This window comes from Gambusia affinis, linkage group LG22 (assembly GCF_019740435.1).
Source record: "Gambusia affinis linkage group LG22, SWU_Gaff_1.0, whole genome shotgun sequence".
NCBI lineage: Eukaryota > Metazoa > Chordata > Actinopteri > Cyprinodontiformes > Poeciliidae > Gambusia > Gambusia affinis.
In genome coordinates, this window is record NC_057889.1 from 11927573 (window position 1) to 11950543 (window position 22971).

The 22971-nt window shown below is 38.8% G+C and overlaps 1 long non-coding RNA gene across 1 annotated transcript; it reads left to right on the top strand.

The window, feature by feature from the left end:
• The first annotated feature begins 81 nt into the window (after nt 1-81).
• LOC122825533 lies at nt 82-14691 on the top strand. Its single transcript, XR_006369660.1, has 3 exons — nt 82-174; nt 1338-1440; nt 14607-14691. It is a non-coding gene; the product is annotated as an uncharacterized LOC122825533 (long non-coding RNA).
• Nucleotides 14692-22971: the final 8280 nt, after the last annotated feature.

A 22971-nucleotide genomic window follows, 5' to 3' on the forward strand; every position in this document is an offset into this window, starting at 1 on the left:
CAATTTTTATGATTTGAACTTAAGAAAAGATAGGTATTATTTTATTTTATTTTCTTCTATTATTGTTAGTTTTTTAGAAATGTCTTTCATCGCCCCACTGTCCCAATGAGAATATATAGGTTTTATTGTCACAGCAGCAAGAAAGTAAGCGGGAACATGTATAAGCACGCCAAGGTAAGAAATGTTAAAAATATGACTTTACAGGAAGGTCTAATTTACAAGTTACATTTTATTTTATTAAACAAGAACTACAAAAACTGTGCCAGCAAGAATGTTCAAGTTACAGCAGTTTGTTGTGAGTTGTATGGTTATAAAAACTTACAGCTGCTGGGACTGAATAAAATACATGAAATAAACAAATGAAAACCAAAGATTAATTCAAATACAATTAAACTTAATCAAATAAAAGAAACAAACAAACAAAAAACAAGTCAGTAGAAAACTGATTTGTTTCGGCAAGAGTAAAAATCAAACACTGTAACAAAACCAAGAAAATCATCCGAGAAACCACTAGATGGCGCAAGAGACTGCTCAGGACATTTTCTTTCTGAATTCAGAAAATTGCTATTTACAGTAGTTAGATCGTCTACAACGACGACACAGAAGGTCTTTGTCAATAAAATAAGACAACTTGAACAATGTGCTCAGCTCTGATAAGAATAAGAATCACATCTTCCTGTGGTGAAACAAGATATTACCAGTTGCTGATGCTTTGTTTAAACAAATTACTGCAGGTCGTTAATTATAATCTCATTTATTTATTTTGGGTCAGCATACTTTTCTTTTCTACGCATGTATTACTTTCTAATTTTCATTGCTGTGTGTGTATGTGTTTTACGCAGCAATTATTTCCTGTTTTGCAACCCCTCAATGCCAACTAACAATGACGGGAAGGATCTTGCCTACAGTCTAGACGAATGTCTAACACGTTCTCTGTGGTACTTGTGTGCTTAGTCTCTTTTTACAGTGTTTATATCAGCGCTGAACGAATATTGTCTGCGTGCACAGCTCAAATTATGGACTTTGTGTGGTGCCATGTTTTTCTTTATTACCAAATTTTCAGATATTACAACCACAGAATCAAAAATATGGTTGTATTAAGTAATAATTCACACATCATGTGGCTCAATGCTCACCTCAGTGGTCAAGCACACCCCTGCCCCTGTAGTTCTGCACTGATGTTCAAGGTTAAGGAGGAGGCGTAAAGTAGGCAGCCTTTCAGAGACACAGAGCCTTGAATGGTCTTGTATGAAACCCTCAGAGAATGCCTGAAACAAACCCAGCTCGGGGCACAAAGGTGATCTATTTCATTGCTGTTCTTTTTCACAACTTAACAGGATCACAAGAGAAGCTAGACCTCCGCACTGACCTATGGAACAATAGCTCCAAAACATCATCCATCAGAGCTGTTGAAACATCCCCTGTACTGTGTTACACAAGGTTAGGTCTGATGTGTTTTCTTCAGTGTTTTAATAAGCTGGTTTCTCTAATGTATACAAACACAATCATGCTCCTTAACCATTTCCACATCTTCTCTTTACGAACACAAACATGATGTGTTTTACTTTGTTTCTATGCAACAGACACACACTAGGTAGTGCAAAATAGCAGAGCCAATGGAAAGTAATATCTTTTTCCGACTAAAGATCTGGAGAAAAAAAGTGCTTTAAATTAATTTACCAAATTTTGCTGCAATTCCAGGGAATGTCTATGTCTGCTTTTCAAATTTAGGAGTTGGCACTTTAGTCTATTACTACAAAACATGCTCAAGCTCAGGCATATTGGATGGAGAGTATCTCTGAACATTAGTGTAAAGATTCTCAGTTGGATTTAGGTCTAGGAATTGATTTTCAAACCATTTCAGTGGAGCACTAACTGTATGTTTAGGGTTGCTGTTTTACATCAAGGTGAACCTCCGCTCCAGTCTCAATTCTTTCTTTACCGCTAACAAGTTTTCTTCCAGACTTACCCAATATTTAGTTCCACTCACTTTCCAATCTGCTCCTTTCAGGTTCCTTGCCAATGCCCCTCTTGAGTGCAATGCAAGCCAAGGCAGGTTATTTATAGCACAGACACATGTTTAGTTATGCACCACACAAAATCTAAGGAGATGAAGAAAAACATCCCCACAGCACAATACTGCCACCACTGTGGTACAGTGTTAGTCTTCTATTTTGTACTGTTTTGCATTTAGGCTACCTGATCACGTTATTCCACATTTTCACAAAGCATCACATAACATTTTAATAAAATACTAAAATTTGTGGCTGTAACAAGGCAAAATGTTCATGAGGTATAAATATTTTTGTGAGGTAAAGTTCACACGATGTGCTGTGTACAGATGTAGCTGCATCTACATCTGTACACAGCACAGATGTAGATGCATGTAGAACATTCAACTACAATGTTCTTCAACATTGTAGTTGAAGAACAGTGTGACTAGTTGCTTAATTTCCAGTGGCATTCTGTTGAATCTCAGCTCCTTAAATCTTATGTTTTTTATCAGCAAAATGCTTTGTTTGTCAGGATGTTATGTGCAACACAAAGAAAAAAAAACTTCACAAGTAAGTTTTGCTCATGGACCACTAAAACAACATAAGATAAAGGAGTTGTGTGAAAAACACTTCCGAGAACATCTACCTTAATTCCAAATGTAGCTGCTTTGAAGCTTCTGAAAGCTTGTTACCACAAGTTGACCAATCTGCGGCTGGCATCACCCTACCCTCTCACACAAACATCACTGAGCGGTAACTGTATTTCCTTTTCCTCTGAAACACTTTAAAGCAGGAGAGTTGCTTCGTGAATCAACTGATCAACTTCTGCACACTCTTCAACCACATGCACGTTGATGACGACAGTCCTGACACCACAAAAAACTTCATCCTGTCCCAGAGCCAGATGTTACGCTCTGCTCTAATTTTCTTCAGAAAACCAGAAAAAGTCTTGATGTTTTTTTGTTTTGTTTTGTTTTGTTTTGTTTTGTTTTTTTGCAGTGAAGAGATTGTGCATCAACACAAGACAGGGTAAGAGAAGAGTTAGAAGGTTGTGGTGGAAATCTTTAAAAAAAAGCCAACAACCAACAAACAAGCCAACAACAGCAAAAAGAGAAAGAACGATTCACGACAACTACTCTGTCATTGTCTAGAAACCCTACATTGGCTTCCCCCAAGAAGGTGACACTCACATGAATGGGCATGCTGCAGTGAAGTGTCTGCACACAACCAGTGACAATCTCAGTGATGTTATCAGTTTGATGCAAACTAAAATAGACAGGGATACATGCACAGAGCAGTTTGCGGGTGCAAAATATTTGCAAACCTGAGTTTGCTTGTAAATCTGAAACCAGATATATTCCTGGAATAGCTCTACTAAGGAAGCCTTGTCACTCGGCTTTGACGCAGTTCACCCATATTTAAACAAGGTATTATGCATGCATTTTGTAGAATAACGGCCCATGCTTTTCAACATGGGAGTAAATAACTCATCATTCTCATAAATAATGTTTTTCAAGGTGCGCATAACGCACAAGACGGCATCTTCTGAAAGTTTGTAGTAATTTTGTCATAATGGAATAGAATTAAAAAATGATTAAGTTTCCTTGATTCAATTTGGATGTTTATTATGACCTTTTTTTTTTTGTAATTTTGCAAATAGGTAGTGACCTAGCTGAGTGCAATACAATCTCAGTAGACATTAGTGAACAGTAAAGACAAAGAACACAGTGCAACACATCAAATAGGATGGGGACAGAATTGTGGGGAAATTTAGAGTAAAATTAGGTTACAAAACAGAACATGTCCCAAACTTTGAACATCTTAATGTTCAGTCCACCATCCAAAACTAGAGAACTGCAAACCTACGGAGACATGTTGGGCTGCTTACTGTGACAGGCTACCCAAAGAGAGCAATACTAGAAACAGTCACATGCATAGTAACTAGAGGAGCTGCAGAGTCAGTACACACAACCACAATTAGGGATGCACTACAAATCTGGTCTTAAGGGGACCTGGGAGGAATAAAGCGATGGTTGAAAGAAAAGAGTTACACCATTCAGGGAACATAGAAAAGAAATGAAGAAGAAGAAGAAGCGCTCTGCTCAGATGAGACTAGAATGTAACTTTTACTCTATATGGAAAGGCTGTGTGTGACAGAAATCTAACATTGACCATTATACAGAACACAATATCTGGCATGAAAAGTGGTGGCAGCATCATACTGTGGTGAGGTTTTCTATGAGCAAGAACAGGGTAGCAGGTCTGAGTTAATGTGATGATAGATGCAGCTAAATACAGGGCAGTGCTGGATTAAAATATGCTAGAAACTGAATCAAACTTGAGACTGAGGTGGAGGTTCGCCTTCAAACAGGACACTCAGAACATACAGGCAGAGTCAAAATAGAAGCTGCACCTCTGCATAAAAACACGTTCATCTGGCCCAGACCTAAAACTAGCATCCTGAAAAAGTCTTCACAAAGGTCATCCATCCAATCTGACTTACATTAAAGTATTACGCAAAAACCCATCACCATAAACTGATGGTAATGTTTAGGTACAAAGCTGGTAAAGCCATACCGTTGGAGACCTGCAGTGTTATCTACAAGAAAATCCTCACAAATGCACATCACACTTTTCAGATTTTAATCAGCAAAGAATGAAAAGAAGATGTATAATTTCTTACTTTATGTTTGCCTATCACCAAAAATCTGAAGCTTCTTGTAAATACATTGTAGTTTTTGTTTGCAATGTGACAAAGTGTAAAAAATGTCAAGGGGTCTGATTACTTTTACTTCATGGCTGCTTCCAGTGAAGTGTGTGACCAGAAGGCAAAAATTACATATGAATGTTCCAAGATATTTTGAGTGAATCCTGCTTTTTATTCATAAATGCTCTTCCTGAAGCTTTTTCTGATTAGTGTGGCAAGTGAAAACCTTTTAAGAGCTGGTTTAATCACCTGGAGGCTCAGTTTCAACATGATGAGCCAGATTCACACAGCTGGAAACGGTTGCACATGTGCCCCCTTTGTGCTGCGTGGGAATGCAGGTCAGGGCAAGTTTTTGAATGTGACTGTGGATTTTGGAGAATAATACAAACTACACAGTTTTTGCACATTCTGACTGTATTATGAATTCTGCTGTGTGAGTGGAGCTGCGAGGATCCATCTTGTTGGGTTATTAAATTCTCCTTAAGAGAGCAGCATCAAGTTTAAGGACGGGATGTTTTGTCTTTGTATTTGTTACTTTCTATTTTCTCTCACACACCAACCTCCCACACAGACTGGCAGTGTTTGGTTGGGCTCTTCACAGGATCTGGTTTTAAGAGCGGGCTCTGAAGTGGCACCCATGTTGAAAGGATATGTGGATTTTGTGGATTAAATGCAGACAGCAATCAAAACAGGCTCCTAAGAACATGGATCAAGGTGAGGATGTCCTATTTTCAAAATGCTTTTGCCCTCTGGCAAAGAGCATAATGAGAAGACTGAAAGTAAAGCTGCAGCCAAGTACAAGGAAATGGTGAAGCTTTCTTGAGGAAATGGTGAAGCTTTCTCCACCATTAGGTGGTAATGTGAAGTTAAACACTACATTTACGAATAAAGAAATCTGTGTTTTAGTGGCATCCTGCAACTCTTTGACAGTTCAGAGCAGGAGACAAATTTTAAGCAACCTAAAACTCTTGCATTAGTACTGACCAAACATCTGGCGTAATTTTTTTGTACGTTCAGATAAAAGCAAAGTGAATCGGTGTAAGATTTTTCAGTATCAGTTTGTTCAAATTTTTTGAAAAAAGCTCCATTGTTCAAAGAAGCTCCCAAAAGAAACACAACTTCAAAAAGGGAATATTAAATTGCAGCATTTTAATGTGTTCATGCCAGACAAATATCTGGCTTGACATGTGAGTCGTACAGCAGATGAAAGCAAATCTTTTGACTGTCTTCATTGCGATGGCATACTAGCAAGCTAGCAGCTAATCTCCTTTCTTTTAAAATCGCAAAGTAGTGGTTCTACCTTGTGTACCAACATAACTGTGATGGACGTTTGTATTAAAACCTGATGCAGTGACAGATGTAGTGAAGAACCACCCACCACAGTTACCATGGTGACTGAACACAATCCGGTGGAGAAACATCACAGGAATCACGGCCCAGGCAATCCAATTTTATCTTCACCTAGACAGCGACACCACTTTGTCAGTGTGCTCCAAAACACGATTTTGTTTCATTTATGTTATTGATATATTTTAAATAAATAAAAAAGTGTTAGATTTTAATTGAACAATGAAGTAGTAATTCTTTCTTATTTTATTAGAACAGTTTACATAAAACGGACATGTTATCCCTTTTTATACGTTCAGATAGCGTCCGGAAGAGAATAAAATTGTACTTTTTACAACAACAAGCATTTACTATCTCAAATTTTTTTGCTTAACATAGAAACAGCAGCACGTTGTTATCAGAGTGAATGGAAAGCTTTTCAGACACCAAAAGTACGAGGTGCACTCTGTCTTAGTGTAGTAGTCAGTTAGTCACTAGCAGTGAGAAACATTACACCCACAATCTGTCAAAATGAATACTTCCTGCTGCAGGAGAAGTCACCATGTGGGCGTTGGAGCATTTCATTTAGTGCTCACTAATATATGATCAGGCAGAATAATAAACTTCTAAGAGGTTGTAAAGTGGCTGAATATCAAAGCATTAATAATAGGAATAATTCTTTAGCAAAAGCAGAAAAGGAGGTTAGTATTTATAGTCAGTGCCTGAAAGGTGGTATTCAATCATTTAATGAATAAAACAGAAATAAAAGTGTAGATAAACATTGATTGGTGTTGGCCTAAAATGCATGCAGTGTTTCATCGTAAAAACTGATTCTCCTTTTCATCCTCATGAACAAAATCTTGGCTTTCTGCCAATACTCAGATTAAATTCATTTTTGAAATTATTTCAAAGACCGTTTCACTGTTCCAATGCGAGTCCGTCAGAGGGAGAAAATTCATCGCAATGTTTTTGAACTCAAGTTGCTGCTTGTGAGCTTTTTTTTAGTTATGCCATGCTGTGAAGATTTCTAAGAGACTGCTTACCACATCTGATAGTTGCAGTGGTGCATAATAGTTTACATAAATAGTTAACATAACTGTGCATGTGGCATCATTAGCAGTTTTTACATGGCAACACTTTTTATTTCCTGGGTTGGTATTAGTAAGAGGGTAGCATGGACCTCTATTTATGAAGTTGTCAACTAATACATTAATATATTTTATGAAAATGTTTGGCCCCAGCATATGCCCCTGAGGGACACCACAAGAAATGTCTAAACATGCAGATGATAACTTAATAAAACGTCACAAATTCTGATTACCTCCAACAACAAAAAGGAAACTCTAAACCAATAAACACGTTTACTCCAATGTACCTAAACTAATATAACACCAACATACCAGATACAATATGAGGTTACAATTTAACCACCACACGCTGCCTCACTGTCATAGAAGATCAATCAATCAATCAAGTTGAATGCTGCCTCTCCTCGTTCCGGTTCCGGAACGAGTTCTGGGGATGCAGAGCAGACCCAGAATCAGAAGATCTGATTCTGGTTCTACTTCAAAACACCTGAGTCAAATAATGAGGTCATTAGCAGGACTCTGGAGAACTTGACTGGTGATTCAGCTGTTGGATTCAGGTGTGTTGGACCAGGGAGACGTCTAAGAGTTGCAGGACACCGGCCCTCGAGGACCAGGAGTGCCCACCCCTGCTCTAGATCGTTCCTTTAATGGTCCAAAAATAATAACTTCAGTTTTCTGAAGAAAAGAGAACACAGACAGTCATATGTCTGTGTTCTCTTTTCTTCAGAAATGCATTTATGTATTGTTTTCTAGTTGACACAATAATGTTTAAAGACCTAAAACATACAAATATATACTCTATAAAATTGTTGGGCTTCATGTAGCTTTATTTCCTTAAGGTGTAAAACCTTAAGGAACTTTAAGACTTTCAATTCCTGAACAAAATAATCATCATTAATTTTGGAGTCTGTCTAAAAGTTCCTGTTCTCTAAAGGTCTGTTTAGAGAAGTGATGGGCTGGAAGCTTTTTGACTCTGCAGTTATTTCTGTCACACTTCTATTACCACACATTAAAATTTATTTGATTTTCAAAGATAAATTAAGGAAGTCTTCATGGAAGGATTTTGTTGAAAATTATGCATTGCTTGATTTTTAAAGTGATAATTAAAATTATGCGCTTTCGATTGCTGCAGCTATTTCATGCTTTATGTATTTTGTGCTTTATGTTTAAGTCAGAGTAATGATGTTTAATTTAAACTCACGTAATCCACTTCAAAACTGTGACATGTTGGTTAAAAGCTGAAACATGTAATCACAAAAACAATCTATGTCAATTTCTTACAAATGAATAAAACTGCACTTAAAATTCAAAGCTAAGCAAGCTATGCAATGTGGTTAGGCTTGCGATTGATCTGACGCGCTAATGTCACTGTGGTGCTCAACTTTATCATTTATCTTCAACCAAATTTGAACAGATTTAGATCTTTAAACTGTGCGGTTGCAGGTAAAATGCATCTGAGGTGAGCTGTAGTTGTTGAAAGCTGTCCAGACAACAGATGGTTTCAAATACTTATTATATGGTCATGGCCTCCAGGTGTAAACTGCGATCTTGTGCTCTCAAGTCATCCGTCAGCACCCTCACTGACAACGCTCAACACCTGCACCGCACTGAACCTCCTCCTCCTCCGACTCTCTGCTAGTCACAATGAGGAAAGTATGTGTTTGTGTGCTGTTTGGGCTGCTTAAAATATCATTTAAATTCTCTGCTAAACGTTTACAAAGGAAAACCTTGATTTTTGACTGAACGCAAGTCTCACTTGAGTGTAATCACACAAGAACGACTCCTGAAATGCAAAATCAAACTTGGGAAGGTGAAGTTTTCAGTCTCTTGTCTTTCAACACTCTCATTGCCCTTGTGGACCCAGCAACCTTGTAGGTATAATTTTGTATCTCGTTTCCCGCAAATGGGGGAGCGGATTTAGGTTTCAGGCTTAATTACCTTTGAGTGAAATTCACTGTTGGTGTTGCCGCATGAATAAAGCTGTCAGACAAAGAAGCAGACAGGAGACTCACGCTGAGCTGCTGCTGAGAGGACAAGAGCAGTGAGTAATGAAGAGCAGAGTCTGATGGTGTAGAGATCAACAATAATATTTTTATTCAACTTCATTTCCAATTGATTTTAGGTGAAATCTCAAATTGACCTTGTGGTACGCGTTCTTTAATTGGTCAGATCTCACGTTTTAGATTCAAACAATGTGCAGTCATGTAACATAATATGGACACTGTGATGTCCTGTTTAATTAATTGTGTATAAATATTGCAACTGTTGATGTAATTCAAACATAAATTCTCAAGAAGTTTATATTATTTGTTTTGGTAAGGTCATAAAACATGCTAGGGACTCTGTTGGTTCACATTATTTTGTTATCTACCCTTTTGGCTTACAGATAGAATATGTATGTAATACTGTCCTTCTTCCTTCTTCCAATGCTTGTGTTCTAGAAACGCCCAGAGGGACATGTCCCTGGAACGTCTTCAGTCTAAAACGTCAAAATAAGTTATTTCATTACCTTACACACAAACACACACTCACTCACACCTAGGGAGAATTTAGAGAGACCAGTTTACCTAACAGTCATATTTTTGGACTGTGGGAGGAAACCGGAGAACCCGGAGAGAACCCACACATGCACAGGGAGAACATGCAAACTCCATTCAGAAAGACCTCGTACTGGGAATCGAACCCAGGACCTTCTTGCTGAAAGGCAACTGCGCCTCTGATCATTTCCATTCAGTAAATCCATCCCAAGAAGGCTACAGTATTAGTGAAGTGTTCAAGATCAATTCGGAGAATGCACAGAGACAGAAGATAATAAAAGAAGAATGTATTTGCTACATATCAAGACATATCTGTATGTTATTCAGGCTGCAAGACAGAAAAAGAGATCAATGCTGAAAACAGATAACCAGAAGTCTGAACGAAGAACAGCAAATTAGTTTTATTTCACCCTTTTAAGCTGTCAGAGTCTGCTGTGAAACAAGCTTGATTTGAAAAAGAATATGTTTGCATATCAGAGATAAGGCCAGAGTGTGCTGTTTAGTAATGCTATCCCTGCATGTGGCTGCATATGACTCCATTTTATAAAATCATCTTTATAATTCACTTCTATCCCCCAGCTTTCATATGTTGCCATTTCTCCAAATGCAAATAATTAATAACTGCTCACAGCAGGAAGACTAAAAAAATATTTTAATTTTAATAGTTTATATATCTTCTTACGTCTTAGCTCTGGAAGATAACTCTGAATCTTTACTTTAAAGATTTTTCTGGTGCATCTTTATTTTCAGTGAATCAGACAGGAAATAAGTTGAAGGAGAATGTGGGAAATCATTCAGCAGGCGTCCCGGAGTTGGGAATCGGACCTTGGAGGCTGTGTCAAGGACTAATAGCTTGTGTATAAGAGGTGGCTGCTCTACCTCTACACCACTCACAACCCCGATAACTCTGAATCTGACAAGGTCATTATCAGCAAGTCAAAGTTTTTAAAAATCCAGAAAGTGGTGATTGGTGCACAAATCCATGTTAGCTGCTGTGCCTCTGCAGGACTGTCACACTCACTTGCTCCTCTCATCAGTTCCTTAATCCTTTTTAGTATAAGAAGACAAGCGAGAGTCTAAATTGTTGCCAGATTGCCAGTTAACAATCCAGTAATCTAGCCCAGACATGCTTGTATCATGTTAAATAAGTTACTCTGTCCTCAGTCCTACACTTTCCTTGGATCCCAGCATCTTCACAATGTTCGGTTCTTCCAGTTCTTCTGTGCCTCAACCACCTATATTAATTTATCAGTGCTCAAACGAAACTGTTTAAATGACTTTTTCACTGCTGTGATCTATTTTGAAGTTTACTTAGAGAGAGCACTGATAGCCGAGGCAATAAAACCTAACAAAGAACTACTGGTGTGAAAAAGTGAATGTTTAAAAATTAATTTCTCTTCTCCCACCTGATTTCTCTCCACAGATGAGGCTGGAGTATGAATATGCTTCTGTGAAGCCAGTATGTTTTGTGTTGCTGGAGTGAGATGAAAGTTCAGTCGGAACGCCTGAGGCTGTTCTCAGGGGGAGCCCAACAACCACCAAGGGTCACTGCTTTGTCTGCTAATTACGGAGCACACACTCTGCAGCTGTATGAAACAGCTCCACACATTACCCACAATTACCTTTGCGTCTATCATGTGATGCTTCACTGCTTCATTGTTTAAAAGCAACATGACAAAAAGTCCACTCTGCAATAGCAATTAATGCTTTCCTCCTTGTTATAACTGCTACCTTGCATGCTGTCCTGTGGATTAATGAAACCTTGCAATGAACAAGAAGACTTTCTTCAATATTTTTGATGACATCTAAAGGAAGAGCACAAAAAAAAAAAGAAATCCATCATGACCTTTCTTGTCTTCACTCACCATTAGATCAACACACTGTTAATCTCTGATACAGACGAAAGTGAGTCAGAGGACTCATAGGAAGTCATCGCCACAATCTGGACCCAGTCTGGGAACAACAGAGCCAGAGCATTCATTGTGTGTCTCCTTCCTACAGAGGAAACAACTGTCACAAGTTATTCACTGCATTTTAACCTCATCTATCAACACTGCGCTTAGGGCACTAATAAATGAGAGCAGGATGACTAACAATGGCCCCAGAGGCAGATTCACATGTGGCCCATTTCCTACCTAAAGCTGAGTTCAAAGAGAAAGCAGTGATGGACTGATGACTGGGATTTTCATCAACATCCCCATGAACATTGTCAGGAAAAATATGAATGGATGGACGGAGAATATGGCTCCTCTTTTTGGACCTTGTATAACATATAATGTTCCTCAGTCAATTTTCAGGAACCTGCATACAACCTGGACAGATTGACAGTCCATCACATAGCAACATGTAGACACATACATGTTACTGTCTACATGACTGGTGATTTAGAGAAATCACCAGTCATGTTTTTAGACAGTACTAGGAGATAGTTTACACAGGCACAAGGAGAGCAACCTCCTCACAGAGAGACTCCAAGCCAGTAATCAAACCCAGGACTGTCTTGCTACAAGGCAGCATAGTGTAATAATTTTTTATTTTTTTGTAACCTGGGTTTTTACTTCTTAGACCTGGAAAAATAATATTTAGTGTGTCTCTGTCCACTATCGATATGGCTTAAGAGGATCAGAATACAGTTTGGATTTGGCCACAATATATGTCACAAAATAAATTATAATGGAATAGCGTCAGGATTTTCATTTTGGATATTGCATGTGGAACAAAGGACAATATATCAAATATAACTGTTATATTACCCAGCCCTATGCAGGTGCTTAGATGTGTAGCTGCCTCTCCATTGTCTTTAACTGGTTAATGTCTGGTTTGGTTCAACCCCTGTTTGGAGCGTCTCCATTAGGGGTTTGTTACTCACTCTGGGCATGAAAATGAAAACGTGGGTGAGCCACAGAACTGTGGTCGGTGCTGTGATGTTTGCAGCAACACTCAGCAATCGACAATCTCAAGGTTGAGACTTTGATGGATACTTCATTTTGTTTGATAGAATTTCACTGATGGATCTGTCATAATTAAAACAATTCATATGATCTGATTAGTTCAATATTTAGAAGCGTGGACAATAATGGACCTAATGGTTTCGTTCACTTCCTCCGCTGCCATTGCCAAACTACAACACTATGTAGGCAGACTGCAAGCTTTTGTAGGAAGGCAGTGTCCAGGATACACAGGATGTGTTACTGAAAACGAGTCTGGTGGACAGGGGAAGAACCAGCTAATTTCCCATTGAGAAATGGCTTATGTGGTGTAAGCAATGCGGTGTCCTGTTTGTCTTTGGAGTTTGAGTCTGGAGATGATATCACATCCTAGAGAAGTTCACTGTAACTTCAAATTGGAAAACCAATGTCATTTACTAACAGTTTGGATGTGTAAAAACATTCAAGCAGCATTAAATCAGCCCAGAGGGCCACGGCATCTCAAAGATTCACAGCTTATTCATATCTTTAAAACTATGCTCAAATCAAAACTGGTTGCATTTCTTTTGGAAGATTAACAAGAGGATTACATTGTTAAAAGGATTTAAGTCTTATCTGCACTTTACTACTAGCAATTGGCAATGGGGGAGGGCAGGGTTTCAGGACAAAACAGGTTGAAATTTAAATGAAATGAAATGACATCAGACATATGTAGCACTTTATTAGGACACTCCAAGACACTTTACATTGAACTCAGTCATTTCCATTCATGTACACATTCACCAGCTGATTGAGCTGAATTGACAGGGAACATTGGACCCATATATTTCCAGATGGAAACTAACTCCAAACCACTCAGACGTCACCTGAGAGACAGAAGGTCAAATATTTCAGCAGGCAAAGAGAGGAGTCATCACACAATGTAGAGTAAGATATAAAACATGGAGAATAAGGTGCTCTGATCACATGAAACCAAAATGTTACTTTGAGGCCTAGATACAAAGTTACATTTGTATCCTACATTTGCAGGAAGTCTTAAGCAGGGCTAGTGAAGTTGGTTAAAGTAACTGGGGCAATAGTTGGACCTAATACAGAGAAATCCTGAGACAAAACTTGTCAAGAGGAACTAAAAACTTGAGTTTTTGGTACTGTTTTGCCTCCTAGCAGGACAGTAGCAATAATTGCTGACAAATGATATCCAGGTGTTGCAAATTGTGTTGGTCAATCACATAAAATATCTATAGAATACATTCAAGTTTGTGTTTTTAATGTGAGAAAGTGCAGAAAGGTTAAAAGTGAATGAGTACCGTTGTAAGGCACTCTGCTGGATACCTGGGATACCTGGGATGTCTGGGATATCTAGATATCCCAGACATCCCAGACATCCCAGATATCCCACATAGCTGGATATCACAACTGGCTTCACAGGGAGTTTTGTTGTAATTCTTGTAATTCTGACAAGAATTGGTCAGGAGCTCGGTCATCTGAGTGCACTTAAGAAAATCTAGATTTGAATCAGACAATAAGTGTGAATGACTCATATCCCTCATGTTTTGTTTTCCCCCTACTCTGTAATCAAAGCTTCAGCTGGAAGGTAAATGCTTGACTCAGTCGGTCTGACACCGCAAAGACAAATATTTCTTTCAAGAGTTACTGGAGGGTGAAAGGTCGGATTGAATCTTAGGCGATTTGGGTGGTCAAGAAAATTTACTTCAAGCATGCTGTCATTTTTGAGACTTAATTTCTCCTCAAGTCTTGATTGTAAATGGAAGCTCATTCTTTTAAAACTGATGAAAGACCCTGATTATTGTAATACTCCTCCTTGGTGAATTACCATTTCCCTTTGAAGCTCTGCTTGTTATTAGTGGATTGTTGATTTTTGAATCCAAGATACAGATCCCTTAACTTTTCTTCCATTCTGAAATTGCGATAACTTTTTAAAAAATAATATCAAACACAATATATAACGTAACTGAGGTAAATAACACGAACTATAACAATAAGCCTTCCTTTCCTTCTGGTCTCAGAATGTGTCACACAGTGGAAGAATCAGCCTTCAGCTCAGAGTGTAAATCCAACCTGACAGGACTGCTGAGACGGCTCTGCGTCCACGTCAATGCTCAGAGAACCGCCCGCCTCGACGTCCACACGGCAACAAAGCTCACACAGCGGGGCCTCGACCAATCAGGACTCTCTAAAAGGTGACAGGCCCGGGCCAGGTCTTCTTTTGCTCTCTGTCGCTATGGCTGCTGTGGCTTTTTTGTTTTCCTGAGAGAAACACTGACAGAGCAGAAGAGAGCGAGAGAGATGTGCTGGCATACGTACTCAACGTAAATGCCTTTTATGCTCATGTATGTTGAAGACCGAGACAGAGTCGTCATTGTGTCTTTTCCTTGCAACTGTGAAAGATACGTTAGAGGGTGAAGTGTGGATAAGTGTGTGATTTTCAGTGGGTGGCACATTTGTTTTGAGTTTGCACCCTTTTTTTTTTTCTAATTTGTGGTTACATCGGAAATATGAGTATATTTGCAGACAACATTTGTCTAGACATTTGTACTGCAAGTAAATTATAATAAGCAATGTTTTAAAATCATGTCCAATAAAGCACAACCTATGTTTGTCCATCTTGCAAAGAGGAAGCTACTTATGTGATTTAAATGTGCAATACATTCATGCATCCTTTTATAAACTCTGATCACTTTGCACTTTAAAGTATACATGCCATCTGATTTGAGGCATCACATCTGTATGTGTTCTCAATAAAATTTTCACCAAATTCCCTTGAATTATCCTCACTTAGTTGAGTTAGAAAACTTCTGCAAGCAGGGAAATGCCTTTGGAGTCGACAGCCAGCAACAATAGTTTTATTGTGTGTGTGTGAGTGGGGGTGTGTGTAAGTGTATCCTGAGCTGACCTCTATTCTTCTTCGGTGCGTGTATTATTGCTGGAGCCTTCTGGAGTCCATCTGGGTGTTTGGATTTGGTCGCGCTGGTTCGTGCCAAGAACAATACTTCTTCCTCCTGCGGCCTGGCCGTTCTGCTGGCACCGACTCGCCTGCAGCTTTACTCTCACATAGTGTCCTGGCGCCACACCAGGCCAATTAAGATCCACTGAGTGAGAAAGCCACATCAGTTATAACCTTTGAATATTATCAGACTCTTGTTTTTTTTTTTTTTTACTGGGTTATGTTTTCAAGTAGTGGTATAAGTAGTTTTAAATTGTTGCCCCTCAGTACCCCCCCACCCCAAACTCTTTTTTGTCTAGTTTTGGCAAAACAGACAGAAAGGAGGATTTTACACAGACAAGACTTGATTACAGTGAAATAAGGCAATGCCTTATTAAGTTAACATATGGTTAACCAATGTTTTCCCCTTGCTTCTTTTTCTTTTCCATTCTCATGCTTTAGGGTTTAAAATTTATATCAGGTTGACTTCATGTAACTGGACAAACAGAATGCCATGAAATATATTTGCCCCTTGGGAGAGATTTACAAACACAAAGTAATGAATAATTGCAAAAAGGAATTAAAAAGGACACAGGGTTTTTGAAATATTTTCCATAAATGATTCTGCAAAGTGTTGCCAGCACTTTTATTCAGTCCTCTTCCTACTCTTAAATACAATCCATGGCAAGTATTTATCTTTTGAAAACCCTGCAGCCATTCTTCTTCCTCCTTCTTCAGAATTATGCTCCACTTTGTGTTGGTCTATGACACGTGAGTGTATATAAGAAAAATAACATTCAAGTTTGTGGTTCTTATGTGCTCCAAAACCAATCTGTGAGTGATCTCATGTTCAGACCTATTCAGAGAATCTTGATGGTTAGCATGAAAGCCTCTTAAATTATCTCTACAGTCCTAACATTATATTTCACTTCTTAGACACGAAGACTTCCTTTGAAAAGGGTGGTTTGTCACGCTCAGACTGACCACAGATAAGCATCCTCCAGTGTCCATGTTCAGACAATGTGGGTAATGTGTGAGACGTGGTGTACCAGCCAATGTTAGCTACATTTAAAAAGAACAATCATATGATTATGTGTCATTATAATATACAACATGACCTGTAAAGGAAAGAACTGAAAAAGGGTTCAGAAATTCAGTATTTTGTAGGAGCATTTTTTGTTGCAAGTCTTTTGTCTTATACCTCTAACAGAACTGTACATCTAGATACTGAAATCATTGACCAATGAAAATAGCTCAAGCTCATTTAGACTGAATGGATAGTGTGTGACAATAATGTTTTAAGCATTGTCACAAATGATCAAGGCCTGGACTTTCAACAAACCATTCCAACACATAAATATGCTTTCATCTAAACCCTTTTATCCTCCTAACTTCATCTCTGACCTCTCTACTGTGTTTCTCAGTCTGCATGATGCTGTTTTGTTCATTAATTAATGTTCTCTAATAAACCTCTTATTCTTCCACAAAACAGGTGGGTTTATGAGAATAAATTACTCAGGTGGACTCTTCTGAAAGCATCTTGTTGCACTGGATTATATCAGAGCAAAAGGTATATCAACACCTTTGAGGTTTTGTTGGTAATAGAAGTGAAAACCACGTATCATTTTTACGTGATTTTACAACTATAAACTTTGTGGTGGTCATGTAACAAAATGTGAAAAGTTAAAGGTGCGTTAAATTTGCTTCTGCCTCCTCTGTCTTTCAAAATCGTCAAACACTCAAACCAGTTTCATCACCTCCAGGAATGTGGACGCATATAACCCTCGCTGATCTTTGACATATAAAGCCGTTGCACATTTGGCTCATCCGATGGACTCATATTTAGCTCTTACCCATCAGCTGGCAAAGCATCTCTACTCAGCTGAGGCAGCCCAACACAACATCACAGCAGCATGCTCTCTGAGTTTTTCCCACGACCGCTAGTCCTCGACAGCTGGCCTTGACAGTTTACAGGGACAGGTGCAAATCTTTCATTATGTAGGTTGCACAGGGTCAGTGCTCCTCCTACATAATGACCTTGAGTCATTAAGTTAGTGGATAGAACCTCTCTGTTTGCATTAACATTAGCGAACCTTTAAGTGACAAATGGCTCAATTGTAAATTAAAGTTTGTCTGCCTGCATGTGTCCCAATTGCGTCCCCTTGTACTGTAATTTCCAGGGTCAGCCACAAGTTGAACAGATCCTGAAGCAGAATTTGATGAGGTTGATTTGTTTTAGCTTAATCGCTTTAAAGTAAATTTTACAGCAAGCTCTAGCTGTACAAGTTGTCAGCACCAGTTTGCTCGTTACTTGGACTGGGTCCTGGTTAAATGAAAACAGCTTCATATATTTAATAAGTACAGGGAGATGAATATCAGCTTTGGGGGTGGATTATGGTCTAATGTGGATGCATGATGCGATATATTGCAATATTTAAAATGTGTTCTTTATCTCTATGATAATGTTCAATCCTCTAATGCAGTCAATCAAACAACCAACCAATTCCAGTTAATTCAACCAGCTTTGCAGGTATCTGAGAGCTCTTTGTTTATCTATCAAGACAAATACAAATCCCTCCAATCAATAATCAGACCATACAAATACTAAACACTGACCAGATCACAAAATTATTTTGTGTACCAGGCACACCCACATCCACACCCACGCAATAAATAAGACACTGGTTGAGTTATGGGTTCAGAAAAGTTAAGATAAACTGAGCTTCTTGTGAATTAGCTGCAATATAGAGTGCTTTGGAAATTTAAACTCAATAAACACAATATTGTCATTTTAGACATTGCAGAATATATGTTGTATGTTGGAGCTGCCAACCAACTATGTATTTTTTGATAAATTGATGTACAAGTTTCCTTAAATTATGATGCCATTCGATAGATGGAAATTAATCCGTGAGCTTCCAGCAAAATGTTAACAATATAAAAAAAACACACAAAACAAAACTAAAAAAACAAACACCACAGCGTTTTAAACCTTTTGGGTCATGGTTTTAGTAGCTGGGAATTGATTCCTCTAAAGTTTCCATGCTGGCTTCAGATTCTCAGTTAAACTTGATGCTGGATTATGAAGCAGCACAGATGTGAAATAAAACATAACGGAATTTAAAAAAACTTTACAGCCCACTCTAAAACTCGTAAAGCTCATTCACTTAGAACTCATAAAATTGCTAAATAGTCCCATCTGAGACCATCTGCCTGCGCTCTCCTACAGCTGAAAGTTCTGACCTTGCTGTTTGGACCACTGACTTTTTGACCCCCTGTCAATCCAGCTCTGACCTCTGCACAAGTGCATGAGAGCCCCGGCTTGAGCTGAGTGGCATGCCACAGATACTCGGAGCGTGGGTTTACTTATGGAGCGAGGCGTGCCAGCGACACACACATGGTCAGAGCTGCAGCTGCTGCATGTAAAGCTGTGTGCTGTGAGCCCGAGGTGCTTCTGCATACCAGACTGTCACTGAGTGTGGATGTGAAAAGTGGGGCCGACATAGATATGGGTGTGACCGACGTGTGAACGTGTCTCATATGTGCAAGTTTGCATGTTTGCGGTCCGAGAGCCTTAACTGAGTCTGAGCAATTTGCGATCAGTGTAAATGCCTAGGATGGTCAGCAAGCGATAAGATGCATCCACAAAAATGGGAAATTATTTTGGGAGGGGTCGTTAATAGCTTCTTTAAAACTGCTGACGCAACCCAAAATGCTGTGAGTCTTCAGAAAATAGTGTGACTGCTACAAATGCTGTCCACATGCCACTGCACCGATAAAAAAAGAAACCATGAGATTGGGTGATAAGTGTGTGTCTCTACACGTTTGGACAATTACAACCGCTGCACCACATGCCAGATACAGATAAGGTTACAGGCGTGGTCTGTGTAACATTTGCTCAAGGCGCTGATTGAGATACTCTGTCTTAATAAGGTGGACAGTGCAGCTGGACAATACGAATGACACCAGGAGTACAGAAAAGTACGGAGCGCTTCAGGCTTTGGCATTAAAGGAAGGGGGAAAACAATGTGTGATGTTTCCTTGTCACACAGACCACCATAATGCAGGCTGTGATAACGGCGATAAGAGCCTCCCTGCCATGCTGTGCTATTCTGAGAGGAGTGGGGCTCTGGAAAAACAGGATATCCCCTTTGTTTTGTTGGTGTTGTTTTAAGCGGTTAAAACTTGTAATCCCTCTCATCTGTTTCATTATATGTTATTTTCCCAGGTATTTACTCTTCTTACAGTAGATTAGAAAAAGGCCGTGCTTCGAGTTATTGTTTTTCTTTGTTGTGTACATTTTACCAAACTCCTCTAAGTTCAACATATGGGTCAGAAGGTCACTAAGGCCAGGAAGGAGGTTAAAGGTAGTTATGTGCACAATGGGACCCTCAGACTGTCTTCTGTCAGTTGTTATTAGATCCATCAAACCCCAGTGTGCAGATGGACGCTTAACAACTAGCAAGTATTTTTCTTGCATAAACTAAACCCTGGGCCAGCCTCACTCAAGTAATTAAAATGATAAAAATGAAATGTGGGAGTGAGATAAAAGTTCATTTTTACAGAAGATGGAAAGGGGTGACTGAGGCCAATAAGCAATGCAATGTTTGAGGTGATCTTTGAACTCCCTTGTTGCAGAAACTTGACTTGGCTGTTCTGTGGAAACACAGAACAGGCAACTATAATCTGAAGTTTTAAAGATCACCTCAGTGATCACCTCAAGTGCTTTACATCATAAAATCATCATACAGTCACCAATTATGAAGCAAGCAATAAACACTACAGTTTGTCAAATGTCATAATCAAAATCTTCAAGCAAGTACATGTCTATTCTCCGGACCAATTTTCAAATTACTAGTAATTAAAAGCGGTTCTAAACAGGCGGGTTTAGAGTCGCCTTGATTTAAAAGAAACTCAGGGTTTTGGCTGTTTTGCAATTTTCTGGAAATTTGTTCTCCAGGTGATAGAGGGCCGACTTTGTAATTGTCTTCATGTGGCTCTGAATGTTCAGGTCTGAGACCATCACAACATCCAGGTGTTGGGCCTGATTGCTGGTTTCTAGCTGTAATAACTGAAATGTGTGCTGACTCTAGATCGTTCCTCTTCAAAGATATTAACTTCAGTGTGTTTCTGTTCAGCTGGAGAAAGCTAAGACACATTCAAAATTAATAATAATAATAACTAATAGAGTAACTACAAGGGTCATATTGGGAAAAAAGTTTGGTAGTGTGTTCAAATAGCCTTTCTTTTGAAAAGATATTAAGCCATCAAGCACTTTAGGATTCTCAAAAGTGCTTGATGGCTTCAGTGTATTGCTACATGCCTTGTAAAGCCACCTATGCAAAACATCACTAACTTGCTATCCCAAGGTGTTAATATGCCACATCTTATCTTCACTGCACATGATTTTCTTCTTGCCGCTCTTCCCTCATAACTCTCGTCCTCCCTCGCCTTCCTCCGCAGGAATTTGAAGCTATCGGCCAACAAGTCAGCAGGGCTTCTGCCAACGAGGCACCCTCCCCGCCATAATTCACCCTGCCTTCTTTATACACACAGACAGCACTGAAGGGATTTGTTGTTCGGTGTTCCCTCGTCTCAGGTTTCACTTAATGCAGTGAAAAGGAGGAAAGAAATCCCGGCTGGGAGTTTGCTGTGAATAGAGAAACACAGCTGGTGCTAGCTAATGTCAAACAGTGGTTTATGTTTCTTTATTTTAGCTGACACCGAAATCATGGGCTGACTAGATCTCATCAGTTGAGAAGTTTAGACATAAAATGGATCATTATCAGATTTGGTGACAGTCCAATTGGAAACCTGTTTATACTTGCAGGAAATCCAGAGAAAACCATGTTACCCAAACATAACTTTGCCCTATCCATGCTTAATGTCTCCGCAGTCCTTTTGTAATTACTGTAAATATTTCAATAAAGTCGAGCACTTTAAAGTTGAGATTTGCTTTACTAAGTTGCTGGTTTCTCTTAGAACTTGATGTCTTAAACGCACACAGAGCAAATGACGTTTGATGTGCAAGCCTCACTGTTTTGAAGACAATCAGAACATCATTTAACCTCAGCATTTTTCCCCTGTGTTTCTGGAAATGGCTTGTTGCTGCTTTTTTGAGGACATTTACAGCATTTAAAAGGAAAAGTCACCCGCATATTCAAACCAACACAAACAAAGTGGCTTGTGTCAATACAGCCTGAACGTGAGCTCACCGCATAGGGGACTGAGTCTAAGAAGGGAAAGGGAATCCCACTGGACTTTGCTCTGTTTACTTTCAGAGTCAAAGACAATGTTGTGAGGGTTTATGTGTCAGGACAGTAACAGAGTTAGATAAGAGCTGTCTGGAAAGTCCCCTTCATTGCGTGACTGTCTGGGCTTATCTTAAAACTTGTTCAGGGAGGTCACCGCTCAAGGAAAATTCTCATATATTATGACCATCTTTTGATGGCAACTTAGTCTCTGCCTCTGCTTATAGCTCTTTATCCAGAAGAATCCTTATTTTTCTTCAAATCAACTTTAAAGTTAGTAGTAGGAAAGTAATGTAAGAAACAAAGTCCACAAAAAAGAAGGAAAAAAGAGATTTTTCTTTTTAGAACATAACGGTACAGTATTTGTCTACTATCTCCTTTGTAAGTTTTAAGGTAAAAGCCGCACAACTAAGCAGTTCGCACTCCATATTCTGAAGATTTTCTATTACAATCTACATGGATTGACAAACCAGTTGCTAATGATGAAATAAAGGCAACAGTACTTCTGTTTTCTAAATGTTGAAGAGCTTCTGATGTGGCCTAGAAGTGTTGAAATGTAACTTAAAAAGGCAAAACAAATGGATATTAAAAAAAAATAAGGAAGGTCATATAGTTTGTGACTTGTTGCATGGCATGTTGCTTTACATTTCCTTCTAAGTTATTGTCAAGTGTCATTTTTTAATTAAACAAAAGATAAATAACTGAGGCTATGAAAAAGATTTATGTGGTTTCAATGCACTTCCATACAGTTCTTACTGGAAAAAAAATGAGCAAAAAGAAACAATAGTGATTTCATAGAGTCATTTTGTATTATTGTTTCCAATGATAGATAAATTATTTCTCCTTTAAAGTACTTCCCACTCTTAAAAACAAGAGTTCTCATTGTTCCGGCCTGCTGAGAGTCCTAGCTGACCCTGATGGGCGAGAAAAGTACCGTGGATTTGGATACTTAACTTTCGTACTTAACTTTCATCCCTTTGTGTCAACCTAAAACAAACCTCAAAATGCATACATCTTAGAAGGGGATGAACATTTTGATCTGTAACACATGGTACCTGTGATAAATATAAATTTTTCTAGTCAGAAAACCATCTTTGGGTGACTAAAGATAATAACCATCATGCATGTGTTTTTTGATGCTATTAATGTTTGGCTGCATGAGGAATACTGGTCCATGATTTTTACTTTGCAGCTTTT